Source organism: Amblyomma maculatum, chromosome 2 (assembly GCF_055883805.1).
Source record: "Amblyomma maculatum isolate TAMU_Amacu chromosome 2, ASM5588380v1, whole genome shotgun sequence".
Taxonomy (NCBI): Eukaryota; Metazoa; Arthropoda; class Arachnida; order Ixodida; family Ixodidae; genus Amblyomma; species Amblyomma maculatum.
Window position 1 is genome coordinate 176204781 of NC_139345.1, and position 11250 is coordinate 176216030.

Sequence of the window (11250 nt, forward strand, 5' to 3'; positions counted from 1 at the left end):
TATGAAAAGAAAGCTGTGAACTACCCAATGGGCTTCAATAACGGACACTTTCGTTCACCATGCCGCAATTTCTCTAGAGGATAACTTTCTGCCAACGTCTCCGGCTAGGTGGCCACTACTGTTCGCCCGGCAGACGCTATTTTGTTACCCATGGTTTTCAAGTTATTCTGCTATCGACACTCCAAAAATGTTATCTCTGCTGCACTCCCACTCTAGGGAGCAGTGTAGGCGGAACATCTGTCTTTGAATTTAAATACCACATCGCCACAAGACTGATTCAGCCGAAAAAATAGTATTGTTCTCAGACCTGACATGGAGTATTGAGTTATCGTGTTGTGCCCTTGCTGTGCCAGTCACCCTGGATACTGGGAATGCGCTTGTGTCGAAGCGGCAAGTTCTGGTACCAAATCACTGCCTTCTTCCATGCATGATCTGGAGTTCGTTCACAGCGAAGCCGCTGCCCGAAGTAGTGCCGCTACACGCAGGAAGCTAACTCGACCTCGCTTTGCACAACGTGCTCAACTCACTACCGTAAATGGAAGTCTTGGTGTACGTCCGCGTTTCCTCTGCAAGTTCCATGTTCTCTCCATGATAATCTTGGAAATAATCGCCAGCTAAACGACCAACCTCCTACGTTTGTGTAAGGGTAATTATGGCGCGGCATACAATCATTGTGCAGTTCAAACTACATAAGTTTGTAGAAAAGTTGCCCAAAGTTTGCTGCAGGTAAGAAAATCTCTAGGATGGCCGTTTTTGTGACAGGAATGCAATTAAATACTGAGACAGTGTAAATAATGCGAGGTAATATTTGTTCCAAATTAAGAAGCGTTAAGGTATTGCAACTCATGCAGGTCAAGCTAAACTTTACGTTATTAGTACGTAAGCACTATTAATAGCGCCACTTTTAAGACCGAAAATTAAGGTACGGAAATCCAACAATCTCCTTTGAAACTAATGTGTTTATTGTCGTTGGCTAAATCTATAAAACTGGGTATTAAGGTGGACGGTGTACAAAACGCGCAAAATGAGAAACACTTAAATAGCTATTTTCCTGGAAGTAGATTTTGCGCGCGAAATACGGCCGTATACAAAAGCCGGCCGGCCCAACAAGTCGGTGCTACGAACTTCCCTATTGCAAGAGCCTGTCGGGGGCGTCATTTAGTGCAATAAGAGAGTGATATATATATGTATATATATATATATATATATATATATATATATATATATATATATATATATATATATATATATATATATATATATATATATATAGGGTCTTGAATATTTGGGGGCTGGGATTTAAAAAATTCCTATGCAAAATCTACTACACCATTCGAGCTAAAATAACGTTCAAAAAGTAGCAAAATATCGTCTACGTTACCTGATAAGTGATTCAACATCGGTACTTGCCTAGATTTTTTGAAATCGAGAAAAAACTGCTCTCGGCGGCGTGCACAATTTTCGCAGAAAAGAGTCGAAAAGCTATTTTAACATGATGCGTCATCTGTCGAGCAGTGAGACAATCTCCATCCCGGCCGTTGGTATATATATATAATGCCGCTAAACCTTCAAAACAGTATTTGTTGTTTTTTAATAGCCGCCGGCATACAGGCTTATCACTCTGATTCTGGACCGCGTATCAGTTCCGTAATCTTTGTTTGTTAAAGGTCCACAGAATCGGCCCCCAAGAAGCCACTGATAAACGTGTTCAGTGTGTAGAACACATCCTTTTGAGCATTAGCGCAAAGTATAACTCCTTGGAACAAAGCCAGCGATTTATTATTAATTTTTAAAAACAGCGTTTTTTGAAATTCGCGGGCAGAGAGAATGTCGTTTGGCGGTGTCGCATGGAACTATTTCCTTGACCCATGACGTCACGGGTAAGTTGACTGGCAAGGCTTGCCAGAAGCTGCCATTCGCTGCGGCCACTGCAGCCATGACGTCACGGACACAATTCCGGTAGCTGCGAAAGTCATCTGCTCGTGCGCTGCTCGAACTCTGTGCGGGCTGTTACAGGTCGCCGCCCTTATCGGTTAGGTGGCCATTGGCCATTAAGTGCAACAACCGAAGCGACACAGGGATCGGCAGAACGAAGCTGCATTTACAAATATCTTATTTATATAATGTGGTTTCAGGAGTATCGGAGTGTCGTCGACGAGGCGTCAACAGCACGGTAAGCACCGCACGATGGCAGCACCTCCTCGACCGCCGTAAACACCGCCGCTGTGGCCCCTCCTCCCGCATACCGCTCGCGAACGACACGGCGGATCGTTAGCACCGATGTCCGAAATAAAGCGTGCTAAACTTTGTTGGCGTCTGGAATACTGAGCCGAATATCAAGTATGAAGCCCTCGTGAGGATCGCTGACCAGCAGCAAATTGCTGGTAAGAGCGATAGCCGTGATACATGCTAGTTTCTGCTCAAGCCAGCTGCCGGTGGTGCATTTCGGCTGATCCGATCTGCTCGTACTACATAGCTCTGCGATGAATGCGTCGGCAGAGTTAATCCTGTAATTATTTTACTATGGCAGGGTAGGAATCACTATAAGGCAGTTTCATAAGTAGACGATCTACGACAGCGTTGATCATGTTCCAAAGCGTCGACCGCCGTGGCTTCGAAGCGAAGCAATGTAGGCCTAGCGACGACTAGGGACGGTCACGCACGGCGCCGTCGTTCGCCGCGCTCGCACGTTCCACCCCCGCGGTAATTGTGTAACGTACCTCAGCCTGCTCGCGGCATCCCGTGCTGCAAGCGTTGCAAACTCGTGTACTTTCATAGCTAAGGCCGCGTATTTTTTGACGTTCTGCTCAGCAACAAGCCGTTCAAACGATACTGTAGGCAAGACAAGGCTTCAGCACGCAGTCGATGCGCGGTCGGTCGTAATCGAAGACGTCGGGCGGCACCATAATCTATACATCGATCTTTAGACGTTATACAGTGGGCAAATGAATAGCTTTGTGAAGCAGACCCGCTCATACGTTTCCCGCACTCGGGCGCCGACGAGTAGCTTCCGTCAACAGACGCCGTCATAACCTCGGTTAACGACACAAACCGAGGTCGTCAAGCTCGGTTTGCGGTAACCGCGGTTAGTGGTGCAACCATGGTTTGGTCCGCCGTGTAACATAGGATAACCACGGGTTCGCGGTTACACTAACCGTCGCTGCGCGAACTGGCGAACTCCTCAGGCGTGTGCGAGCGGGGACGGGTTGGCGCGAGTACGCCAGCGAGCGAGCGCGCGGCAACCGGAAGTTCGTCGAAGTGACGTATGTCTGGGCGGAGCTTTGAACTTGCCTGTATTCTTTGTTTTTTATGGCTCCCTTCGGCGTACGAGTTGAGAGGGAAACTTTGAAGGGTCATTTTTAATCGCCGATATCTCTGGTGTTGCAGAAGCTAGATCGAACATTTTTGCGAGAGAATGATGAGTGGTTCAATAACTATCTGTGTTTTGGCGTTGTTTACCCTTCTTTGTGACCCCTTTCAGGGGACCTTTAATGCTCGATGTCGCGAGTCACACCTTTATCAGTTTTGTTGTAGCGCGAGATGCACCGAGATCTGTTTCGAAGGTTCCGGCCACTCGGGTGTCTTTCCACAATGTTCCAGCCCGTGCTGGTAGCTGTTTGCGACGTTATCTAGATTGTTCTGTGCAGCCTTTAAATTGAGCGTTGACGAGTGTGACGGGCATTCTTTGTTCGACGATCGACGAGCACGTTTGTTTCTATCGCCGCCGTTTTTTTGTTTTTGTTCGTGTTTTTGTTCGGGACAGCGAGAGCTTCCGAGTCTTCCTATCCACCTTTGACCAATACGCTCTTCTGTCAGGTGCACAGCTCAACCCTAGTAAAAGCCAGGCGCTGCGTTTTGGGTCTTTCAGAGATCCACTGCCTGTGGCGGTGAACTGTGTGGCCGCAGTCCGTGTGTTGGGGATATTGTTCGAAACAAGTGGAGTTTCTTCCAGTACTTGGGAAGAGGTTGTGTTGCGAGCAACACGCGCTCTTTCGGAGGCCGCACTTTTCAGCCTCTCACTAAGGGCAAAAGCCACGGTTGTGAAAACTCGTGTGTGCGCTTTCGCTTTTTATGTGGCACGCGTCGCAATAATTCCGCGCCGTACAGCGGGCCGCCTCGCGTCTCTTGTAGGCGCCTTTGTGTGGGACGGCCGGACTGCGTTGGTTGCCCGTCACTTTTTAACACTGCCGACAAACCGGGGGGGCCTTGGATTGCCGTGCATCCCTACTGTGTCGCGGGTGCTGGCAGTGAGGTTAGTGGGTTCCCTTCTTACATAGGAGTCTTACCCAGGACGCTCACTAATGTTCTACTGGTTAAGCGCGGCACGTCGGGCTTTCAGCCCTGGAAGGCATGTAGGCCCCCAAGCGGAGAGGCCGTCCTCTTTCTATCGCGCTGTCGCGGGAATGAAAGAGTAAGGCTTGCATCGCCGACTTACCTGATGCGAGCCTTACAGACACGCCACCCATTCAGATTAGCGAACAAATCGCGTGTGCACGCCTTACACCGGATGAAGTCCGGATGACAACCATCTCCAAATGGCGGGCATTGGCGACAGGCCGAATGCCCAATGAAGTTGTAGATTTTGAGTTTAACAGCCGCTGGGGGGTTCTTCCCATGCGCCAGCGCCTCGCCAGGTGGGGCGTGGTACCCAACGATAGATGCGCCAATTGTGGTGGTGTAGAAACGTTGCAGCATGTTTTCTTTGAATGTGTTGTTGCACGCACGATGTGGCGCCTCGTGCAGCGCATGTTTAGAGTTCACGTAGGCCCTTGAACAAGCCGCCAGCGTGGCCTTTTTCCACGTTTAGTTGTCGCCGCCACCATGTATGTACTGTGGCGACGTCGCTGCCTCGCTGAGGCACGTCGGACTCCTGCTCGCGCAATGTACCCAGCGCTGCGGAATCTGCGCCTCGTCATCTGGAAGTACTTGTCTGATCAGCTAGAAAGAGATGGTGAGGCGCAAATTCTGCGGCGCTGGTATACGCGCTTCTTTGTTGTAGGTGACAACAGGCTGAAGATGCCGGCCTTGCTGTACTAGCCTGCGAGCCTCGTATCCCCTTCCCCCCTTTCTTAAGCTTGTACCCGAGGTCTTGAGTAAGCGCAGTATTGAAGCTTATATTGCACCTTTCTGGGATGTAATCGGTCGCCCTGTCAAACTGCCTTTTCTTTTGGGGGATAGTTTCCACATCTTGATGTGCGTCTGAGTTTTATTTCCCTTAAAGGAAGAGAGGCCGTACGGACAGCTTTGGCCGTGGTTTATTATTACCCTTTGTTTGAGCACAGTGAATAGCGTGTATTATTGACTACTGTATAAACATCGCACCCACGATCGTCTGTGGTTTCAAATGTACGTTCAAGGTACCAAATAAACTTCTCTTTTCTATCGCCACCGCCGAGTTGCTTAGTTATTTTGCGGGCGCAAGTCAGCCCAAATAAAGAGTTTCTTTAGTGCAATCATCGACCATTCATTTGTGTCGTCGACCTCGTCCCCACTACGTGACATCTGGTGGAGGTGCGGCCCTTGATCCTTCAAGCGGAGACCTCAGCCTTATTCCTGTCGCCCTGGAAGACCAACCTACAGGTCACCGAGCCACCCGCCGACTCCAAGGCCTACAACCCGAACACGGTCTGCTGCCTGACCCCGTTCGATCTCGGAAGGCATCGACGCTAACAATGGCCCAGCCTACAGCACCCGTTGTTTTCGTCCAGCCCCGTGAGCCCTCCTGCTTCCATGGACGACCGAATGAAGATGCGGGAGACTGGATGGACCTTTTCGATCGTGTGGCAGAATTCAACGGCTGGAAAGACGCCGCAAAACTTAGACAAGTCTACTTTGTTCTTCAAGGACCAGCCCGAGTTTGGTTCGAAAATCATGAGGCAACTATGAAGGATTGGGAGACTTTCAAGGAAGCGTTTCTGACTGCCTTTTCAAGCGTTGTCCGAAAAGAAAAAGCCAGGCCCTCCTTCAGTCAAGACCTCAACTCCCTAACGAGCCTGTCCTGGCGTACGTTGAGGAGATGAAGCGCCTCTTTCACCGCGCCGACCCTAATATGACCGAAGGTGAGCGAGTCAAACTTTTATTGCGAGGCGTTAATGAGTCGCTTTTTGCAAGTATTGTCCGAAATCCGCCAAAAACCGTGGCGGAATTTGAAACCGAGGCGTCTACTATCGAGAAGACGTTGGCCACCCGGATGCGCCACTACGAGCGACCACTTCAGCCGGACTGTTCAACCCACAACCTCAGCACATCTGCAAGCGGAGAGAACCTTCGGGACCTCATCCGGGAGATCGTGCGAGAGGAGCTCCGCCGATTGATGCCATCATCGCAACAACCCCAGGTGGTGACGTGTATTATTGACTACTGTATAAACATCGCACCCACGATCGTCTGTGGTTTCAAATGTACGTTCAAGGTACCAAATAAACTTCTCTTTTCTATCGCCGCCGCCGAGTTGCTTAGTTATTTTGCGGGCGCAAGTGAAGTCCAGCAGGCGCTGGGCGTTCCTCAGGCGACGGATGCGACTGTTCCAGCACAAGAGGCAACAGCGATGAACTACGCTGCTGTTTTATGTCGCCCTGCGCCCCGACGTGATGACATTCCGAGCCCTCGCCGCTACCATCCTGTTCCTGAAAACCGCCCCTTGGCCCCCGCCCGCCAATCCTACCAACGACCCCCAAGCCCCAGGAAGTGCGACGCCTGGAGGACTTCAAACAACCGGCCATTATGCTTCCACTGCGGTGAGGCCGGACACATTCTGCGCCACTGCCCGTACCGACGAATCGGTCTCCGAGGATTTGCAGTCGACGCTCCACGACCACGCCCAGGTGAACGACCGCAAGAAATCGACAACTATTTGCGTAGCGGTGAGATTGCGCCACCAAGCCGTCGGTTCAGATCTCCATTGCCGTACAGGGCCCGCTTTGCGTCGCCAGGCCGTAACTATGATGAGAGTATGCGCGGAAGGTCTCCAAGCCCGCGCAGGGGAAACTAAATAGAGCAACCTTTGGAGGTCAGGTTGCTCAACAGCGAAAAGACGAAGATCCTCCGCCGCCGCCGACCACTAACGACGACGGACGCAGCTATTTCATTGCCGCTCCACGCGACGACATCGACGACAACACGACCAGAGTGCAAGCCGACACCACCGCCCAGCAAAGTAACAGTCATACAAGCCATCAACGAACAACTGCGTACCATCCCCAGACCAATGGCCTTACAGAGCGCCTGATTAAAACTATCGCGGACATGATCGCCATGTACGTCGACGCTGAACACAAGACCTGGGACGCCACCTTGCCGTACGTGATCTTCGCGTAAAACACGGCAATCCAGGAGACGACCAGAGCGACCCCGTTTAAGCTTGTGTACGGCAGGGAGCCCACGACGACGCTCGACGCAATGCTGCCGCACGTAAAGGTGGATTCAAACGACGGACCGAATCGCGAATCGCTCTCACGATTCGCTGTGACGTGGCCCACCGTCAGTGATTTCCGCTGCTTCGCTTCATTCCGCGAGTAGCAATTCGCGACAAGGCCGAGAGTCCTTTTCACAATTAGGATCCTTCACGGACAAGACATTTTTTATTTATTTCTCTCGCGGAACGCTTTCCAGCTATACTCCCGGTGCCCAAGAATAGACAACGTAACCTATACATTGCACTAAAACACTGGAGGAAAGCGAGAAGCTGCTTCTGACGACTGACGGCAGTCGTTTCTATTTTGGAGTCGAACTAGCCTGTTTTTGCCTTCATTCGCAGTACATGGCTTTCACAGAAATTACAGTGACAGGCTCTTGCACTGCGCGATAACGAATGCGTGAGTTTTGTGGCTGCACAGAGCAGTCGCTTGAATGTATTAATCGCTTTCCTCAAGCGTTTTGGCGCGCTTACAGTTACGCTGCATAAGCTTTGGCATTTGGCACGTACCGGGAGCATAGGGGCAGCAGTCCGAATGGTCGTCTTCCAAGGGTTGAAAGCAGCATTTTCATGCAGCTCTCATAGAGTAAGCGCGATCGTTTGCACTGCAGAGAACTGCCTGCGTAGGATACCACATCGAGCGAAACAGCCACCACAACAATACTTTGGCAAAACGGCGCAGCAGCAGTAGCTGTAGGCCGCCGCAACCCGAGCATTTACCCACCGTCCATACATCGTCCATGGTAGGCTACCCTCGATAACAGCGCGCCAAAACAAGGCTCTCCTCTCGCGCAGTGCTCTGAGAGAAAGAGTAAGTCCGCTCTGTCGTCTGCTATTCTCTCCCACCGTGTGAATGCTCGCCGCGGACGGACGGACCAGGGATCAGAGGTCACGCGACCGATCGCTTCGCTATTCGGTCCGTCGTGTGAATCCACCTTAACCAGCGAGGACAACCTTGACGTCGCCGCCTACCTGCAGCGTGCAGAGGAAGCCCGACGACTCGTACGGCTGCGTATTAAAGACCAACAGCGCACCGACAGCCGACGATACAATTTACGACGACTCCACGCAGAGTACAATCCAGGAGACCAAGTGTGGGTTTGGACACCAAATCGCCGTCACGGATTAAGTGAAAAGTTGTTGCGTCGATACTTTGGGCCGTACAAAATCATTCGCCGCGTCGGACCAGTGGACTATGAAGCAATTCCCGACGGAACGTCAGCATCACAAAGGCGACGCGCACGCCCAGAAATTATGTTGTACGACTGAAGCCATATTACGCGCGTTAAAGGATCTGTGGTGTTTAAACTTTGTAGTGTTTATGTTTAAGTTTCTTTGTTTTGGAACATCGAGGCGATGTTTTTTTGTTTTGTTTTTTTAAGGGGGGAGTAATGCCGCGAAACCTTCCAAACAGCATTTGTTGTTTTTGAACAGCCGCCGGCATGCAGGCTCATCACTCTGATTCTGGACCGCGTATCAGTTTCGTAATCTTTGTTTGTTAATGCTCGATGTTGCGAGTCACACCTTTATCAGTTTTGTTGTAGCGCAAGATGCACCGAGATCTGCCTCGAAGGTTCCGGCCACTCAGGTGTCTTTCCACAATGTTCCAGCCCCTGCTGGTAGCTGTTTGCGACGTTATCTAGATTGTTCTGTGCAGCCTTTAAATTGAGCGTTGAGGAGTGTGACGGGCATTCTTTGTTCGATGAACACGTTTGTTTCTATCGCCGCCGCCGAGTTGCTTAGGACGTTTGCGGGCGCATGTCAGCCCAAATATTTCTTTAGTGCAATCATCGACCATTCATTTGTGTCGTCGACCTCGTCACCACTACGTGACAACATATATATATATATATATATATATATATATATTAGAGCGAAGGGTACGCTTCATTTAAAGAAACATTTTATTAGACTCGACGTTTCGATCGGAGACCGATCTTTCTCAAGAGTGAATCTTCTTGGATAGTGTTGCGGCTTTTTAAGCATTTGGACATAGACCACACCTGGGTAGGGAAACAAAACGTGGGAGACAGAGGAAAGAGACAGATACAGTAGGGAAGGATGATGTCCAGGTGTGCCATCGCAGGTGCTGGACAGGCCTGTCGAACTGCGCTGACACAGGTGCCTGGATGCATAGTCTCTGCTGCGAAAGAATGCGGGCTATTTTCACTCTTCCTGGAAGAGTGGGAGTAGGGAAAAAAAATGAATAAATAAATAAAAAAGAAAAAAAGAAAAAAGGGGGGGGATGGAGGTGGATAAGGAAAGGTGTTAGCTTAAAAAAAAAAAGTGTCGGAAGCAAGCGAAAGAAAACAGAAAGGGGGGAGGGCGGTAGGAGGTAAGTGGGTCTGACAAGACCAGAACACACCAACACTTTGGTATTCAAAAAAGGTGATGACCTCAGACGACTTGGCCAGGTGTGCACATTTCCTGTGTTCGTGACATCGGAAGAGAGGACAGGACCCCGTGGTTTTCGTTTAAGCCCTGTTGTAGAGTATTAAATTTAAAAATGAAATATGATTCTCGTTGTTCGCGCTCACGAGCGTTTTTGAAGCCACTCTGTAATATTGTGACTTTAAGATTATCGAACTCATGTCCCTCCTTGCGAAGGTGCTTCGAAAGGGGGAGGTTGGGAAGGGTTTGAGCGTGCGAGCGGTGGTTATTAAATCTCAATCGGAAGGAATTATCTGTTTGGCCAATGTACTGCATACCACAGTCACCACACTCGAGCATGTAAACAACATTGCTAGAATCGCAATTTAAATCTTCTCGTATAAAATGTTTGAAATTTGAGTGGGTGCTGTTAGCTAGTGCTGTGGATTGCATGTGTTTACAGATTTGACATCGGCTTTTTCCGCATGACGTGCAACCCAAAGGTCTCGGTTTTTTTTTAAGCATTTGGACATAGACCACACCTGGGTAGGGAAACAAAACGTGGGAGACAATATATATATATATATAGTGTGTGTGTGTGTGTGTGTGTGTGTGTGTGTGTGTGTGTGTGTGTGTGTGTGTGTGTGTGTGTGTGTGTGTGTGTGTGTGTGTGTGTGTGTGTGTGTGTGTGTGTGTGTGTGTGTGTGTGTGTGTGTGTGTGTGTGTGTGTGTGTGTGTGTGTGTGTGTGTGTGTGTGTGTGTGTGTGTGTGTGTGTGTGTGTGTGTGTGTGTGTGTGTGTGTGTGTGTGTGTGTGTGTGTGTGTGTGTGTGTGTGTGTGTGTGTGTGTGTGTGTGTGTGTGTGTGTGTGTGTGTGTGTGTGTGTGTGTGTGTGTGTGTGTGTGTGTGTGTGTGTGTGTGTGTGTGTGTGTGTGTGTGTGTGTGTGTGTGTGTGTGTGTGTGTGTGTGTGTGTGTGTGTGTGTGTGTGTGTGTGTGTGTGTGTGTGTGTGTGTGTGTGTGTGTGTGTGTGTGTGTGTGTGTGTGTGTGTGTGTGTGTGTGTGTGTGTGTGTGTGTGTGTGTGTGTGTGTGTGTGTGTGTGTGTGTGTGTGTGTGTGTGTGTGTGTGTGTGTGTGTGTGTGTGTGTGTGTGTGTGTGTGTGTGTGTGTGTGTGTGTGTGTGTGTGTGTGTGTGTGTGTGTGTGTGTGTGTGTGTGTGTGTGTGTGTGTGTGTGTGTGTGTGTGTGTGTGTGTGTGTGTGTGTGTGTGTGTGTGTGTGTGTGTGTGTGTGTGTGTGTGTGTGTGTGTGTGTGTGTGTGTGTGTGTGTGTGTGTGTGTGTGTGTGTGTGTGTGTGTGTGTGTGTGTGTGTGTGTGTGTGTGTGTGTGTGTGTGTGTGTGTGTGTGTGTGTGTGTGTGTGTGTGTGTGTGTGTGTGTGTGTGTGTGTGTGTGTGTGTGTGTGTGTGTGTGT

The 11250-nt window shown here is 49.9% G+C and overlaps 1 pseudogene; it reads right to left on the bottom strand.

Annotated features, from left to right (window-relative positions):
• LOC146200493 (4-vinylphenol methyltransferase 2-like) overlaps positions 1-11250 on the bottom strand; it is a 93054-nt pseudogene that overhangs the window by 22801 nt on the left and 59003 nt on the right.